The sequence below is a fragment of the Pinus tabuliformis genome, chromosome 1_2, assembly GCF_031772625.1.
Source record: "Pinus tabuliformis cultivar Carrire ecotype Pingquan chromosome 1_2, CPIR1, whole genome shotgun sequence".
NCBI classification, from domain to species: Eukaryota; Viridiplantae; Streptophyta; class Pinopsida; order Pinales; family Pinaceae; genus Pinus; species Pinus tabuliformis.
This window is the reverse complement of record NC_142298.1, coordinates 738,048,439-738,053,647: the sequence shown is the minus strand read 5'-3', so window position 1 is coordinate 738,053,647 and position 5,209 is coordinate 738,048,439. Positions and strand designations below refer to the sequence as shown.

General features: G+C 37.4%; 1 non-coding gene across 1 annotated transcript; it reads left to right on the top strand.

Annotated features, from left to right (window-relative positions):
- The first annotated feature begins 1,857 nt into the window (after positions 1-1,857).
- Positions 1,858-1,929, top strand: TRNAT-GGU (transfer RNA threonine (anticodon GGU)). Its single transcript has one exon. It is a non-coding gene; the product is annotated as a tRNA-Thr (tRNA).
- Positions 1,930-5,209: the final 3,280 nt, after the last annotated feature.

Sequence of the window (5,209 nt, the reverse complement as noted above, 5' to 3'; positions counted from 1 at the left end):
AGTCAGATATAATTTTTGATGAAAAAATATCATTTTTCTACTAAAGTGTGGAGCTATTACTATTCCATAAACAGTAATACTTTACTCCACTGTGAGAAAAAAATAAAATACTGAGTTCAAATGCTCAGTCAAAATGATAACTTTATCATTTTGTGCTATGTAATGAAAAAAAAGGTCAAAATAGGAAGTCTCTAGGTTAATGGGCCTTTTCCGTTCCGTATAAAGATTCGGGGTTATTCGTTTTCAGGATCAATAGTGGACGAACGGAGAGAGAGGGATTCGAACCCTCGGTATGGATGATCTGTACTACGGATTAGCAATCTGCCGCTTTGGTCCACTCAGCCATCTCTCCAAGATGGAAGAGTTCATGTGTAACAAAATGAATGGTGGAGTAAAGGTGTATATCATAGTATGTATAGATTGTATCGGCAATATAATGAATATTGCCATTATTCAGTTGGATAAAGAACAATCCAGTCAATCGTATTGTTCATTTCGTTAAAAATAGTTCTGTATGACTGATTTTTTCTGCTTTTCTTGGCCTGGCCGATGGCTAAGCCAAGAAAAGCAGAAAAAATCAGCAGTCATATAGTGCTTGACCTAATTTGATAGCTAGAATATATGTTGTAAAAGCAAGAAAAAAAGCTATCAAAAATTTAAGCTCTACCATATCTTCATTCCCTCCCCAATGAGTTTGATTAAATGCGTTACATGGATTAGTCCATTTATTTCTCTCCAATATCAAATTTTATTATCTAGATATTGAAGGGTTCTCTATCTATTTAGGGTTCTCTATCTATTTTATGTATTATTGTAAAGATATCATTTGCTCAAGGCCATAGGTTCCTAATCGAAACTACACCAATGGGTAGGAGTCCGAAGAAGACAAAATAGAAGAAAAGTGATTGATCCCGACAACATTTTATTGATACATTCAGTCGATGGAGGGTGAAAGAAAACCAAATGGATCTAGAAGTTATTGCGCAGCTCACTGTTCTGACTCTGATGGTTGTATCAGGCCCTTTAGTTATAGATAGATAGATCTTTGGATGGATTAGAGATCCATCCAAATATCCTTTAACTATTTAAGTTGATAATGTAATGAATAAAACCCACCTGTATCACTAAACTATACATGCCACAATCCCATTGACGGATATTTCGTCACTTCTTTCCTTCCACATTTGAATCCAAATTCCGGAATTCCTTAATTCTCTCTCTTCTATTTCCGAGAGAGAAGAAAGGATTCTATCCATTCTAGTTTTAGAAATTCTAGGTTGTTCTTTCTCTTTATCAAGGAATTTTTTTTGCTCAACTCCTCTAATCTTCTAATTGAATTCTTTCTAATTCATTTTAGAAAGATCTTCCTCTTCCAGGAAGAAAAAGAGCCATAAACTGGAATGGCTCCATATTCTTAGCTCTCAATCTTTGTTGATCTCTTATAGTAATCACATCTTGAGGTTTGCAAGGGTAACTTGGTATATCTACCATATGGTCATTGACCCAGATATGTCCATGATTCACTAATTGTCTAGCTCCGGGAATGGTGGGAGCCATACCCAATCGAAAAAGAATATTATCCAAACGCATTTCAAGTAATTGCAATAGGACCTGACCCGTTGAGCCTTTGGCTCTTCTAGCAATACGAACATATTTCAGCAAATGCTCTCAAGCATAACTTTTCTCCATCCGTTTCTTATCAGCTCAGCCCGGAGTTTCCAGTATAGCGATCCTTACCCTATGAGCTACTATAATATATGTTCTCAACTTGATATCAATAAAGATAGATGGATCATCCATATCCAATTTGTTGTCCATCTACCATAGTAGACTCACTCATTCATATATGATGAGGGGGCCCTTTTAACTCAGCGGTAGAGTAACGCCATGGTAAGGCGTAGGTCATCGGTTTAAGTCCGATAAAGGGCTCATGTTTCCCATGAAGAAAGAAGGCTCGGGTGTCCATTTCTATTACATAGATAGAAATATTTTCACCGAAATATGAAAATGACAACAAATCGGATTCGGATCCAGTCCGTTTTTTATCTTCTTTTATGAGGCGAACGACGGGAATTGAACCCACGCGTGGTGGATTCACAATCCACTGCCTTGGTCCACTTGGCTACGTCCACCCCGGAAAAACCAATTTATCTATCTACAGTCATTTCTTCCAAGAATAAAAAATGAGCTAACGTTTGTTCTTATGTGGGTCGTCGGTGACCTCTGATAGGGGATCAAAGCAAGATCGATGACTAACTCTCAACTCTCAAACAAGCTGTATGGCTTATTATCAAATATGTGATAAATATGAAGTATTTTGTATTTCTCTCGAAGAAATATCCCGATCCCATCTTCCCTCCGTTCTTTTGAACGTGAAAGAAGAATATTTCTTCTTTTGTATCGATCCTTTGTCTATTCACTCATGGGCGATAATTATTGTTTTTCCCTATTAGATTTTAGTTTTCAACTAACACAGTTTTGCAGATTGGTTCGGTAGATCCCACGTTATTCGAGTTGTAACGAACGAGCCATAACCATTAAAATGGTTCGGTGTAAATGGAATAGATCGAGATCTATCTCGATATTTATTGTATGTTTTAACTTGATACTAAGATCTTGTCCATCTGAACAACTCTGGGCAGGGTATTTGATCGGAGAGTCGTTGTTTAAAATGATCACGGTTGTGGCTATGTCGACAAGTTCGACCCTATTCGCTTATCATATATTCAGATTCGATGAATCTAGACCATTTGAACTTGTATCCTTCCTTCTCATATTAGAAGGTATAGGGTTTTCCAATCTGGAAAATTTTGTTATCTTACATGCACGGTTAGGATACAATCAAGTTCTTTGTTATATTATTATGCAGGTTATGGGAGATAGATACAAATTTAAAGGCTCATCTACCGACGGAGATAGTGAACATTTGATGAATCAAATATAAATTTGATTTTTGTCTTTCAGTTAATTCGTTTGAAAGTTTAGATCAAGCGAACAGAATTGGTAGGCGTCAATCGATCCGTGGAATGTATCAAATCTTTCACATATAAGTTCGTTATGAGATGAGCCCACTCATCTCACAATGATATAAAATCATTTCGGACAGATCTATTGCTGAGTAGAGATCTATTTGTAACGGGGCAGAAAGCAGCTTCTTTTGGGTCGCTGTCCACATAATTTTTGGACAAGGGGTAATAGTTTCTTTCTTTCATCCCAACCCAACAGACTTCTTTATTCTATTGTTTGTTCCAGAACGCATTCCATGAAATATGTGTATTCTATAAAATAGTGGGGTAGATTAAAGCAAACGTTGGTCCAGATGTAGATCTAATATGCATAGCTGGTAGATTGCATTTTTGTGATATGTTACCAGAACGGAACTAGAGGCAAGGAAGAGTGTTTGTCCCAATATGAAAATCTTGGGTCTCAAAAACCATGTGATGATCTTAGGTGAAGAAAGAGAACGAACCAAAGGTTTGCCTTTAGCTAGGATGGATCAACTCCAGAGAATTTCTCTGCCCAGGTATTCAGAATATCCGTCGTACTTGCCACTTCTATGGTTCAAAAATAGGCTCGATTTACCGCACATAACTTATTGTAGAGAATCCTAGTTGATCAAGATCTTCGCCATATTTAGCAAAGGGATAGATACATCCGGGATTTTCGATTGAACGGAAATTTTGTTCAACCCCAACGGAATGCGTTGCGTTTGGATGGAGCTAAAAGTCACATGTTCGATCGATACTTTGACTGCTCTATGGATTGCTTGGAACATATGATATTCGAGAGAACTCTCAAATTTTTCGAAGAACTAGCGATAAAAAAAAATAAAAATAGTTTATAGGTTTGATCATCTGGTATCAGATCAATCTCGATCGATCCAAAATACTAATATGCCTGCTCTGGTCCAACGTTCCCATCCATCGATCTAGATAAGGACATGAGATTGATATGATCTGAAAGACTTTTCAAGGCCAAGTCATAGGGACGGACTATGAGGGGATATATATAAATAGTATCACTTAGTGGAATGTATAGGGCTATACGGGCTCGAACCGTAGATCTTCTCGGTAGAATAGATCAAAGTTCTTATTATCAAAATAATTTGAACTGTTCCAAGAACCCAACATGCATTTTCTCGCATTGGGCTATTTCATTAACTGACGGAAAGATTGGTTAGTCTGCCATTCTCCTCTTTCCGGTAAGATACTAATATGGCTCCGTGTGCTCCAAATTCTTACCCTTCGGAAGCAATCCCAAAGTTATTCAAAAGGTTTTTTTGACGTAGGTCTGCCTTGCTCGGGCATAGATTGACTCAAATAGAGTCTCTTCTATCGCTCCAAAAGTAAAATATGACACTTCATACACCTAAAATTTCATAGAGCGAAAAGAATCTATTTTGAGGTCCCCGTATTATACTCATTATGCCTGGCATTGAACAGAGCTGGGATTGACCATATCAATTAGATACGTAATTCGAATCAGATCGAACTTAATCTTTGTCATGCTATTGTTCCCCAGAAAAACAAATTTATAGAGTAAGACTATTTCACATAGAATCTATTTCGTGGATCGGACGAATCGATAAACTCTCCCGAAAACCATTGGTGCATGTGTAAACGAGGTGCTCTACCTTGCTGAGCTATAGCCCTTCCTTGCTAGTCTTGGTGATACACTACTATACTAACCAGATGGATCACTTTACGTCAAGGTAGATATTTCATGATCCAATACTATGATCCAATACGTTCCAATAAGTTCGATCTGTGCCAGGGATACATACATTGTCTATACATTTTATTCAATTTCGATTTAGAATCGTTTATAAATCCAACTCTACCTATGAGAATAAATGACCCACTTAACTCAGTGGTTAGAGTATCGCTTTCATACGGCGAGAGTCATTGGTTCAAATCCAATAGTAGGTAAACTTATTAGATGCCATCGAGTTTTCAATGGTATCTAATAAGTTTTACTCCACGTGTTTGGATCGAGGCGGAACATTGAATCCATTTTTCAGATCATTATAGAAAATGTTAATTAGAGATGGGGGGGCTAGCATTGATAGCCTTTAATCGGGTTCTAGCCCTTTTCAGAGCTAAATCAGCCTCAATTGCTTGTCTTTTGCCTTCGGCTCGAGCTAAGTCAACTTTAGCTATTTGAAAATTTTCCTGGGCTTCTTGGGGATCGATGTCAACATCTATCTCTG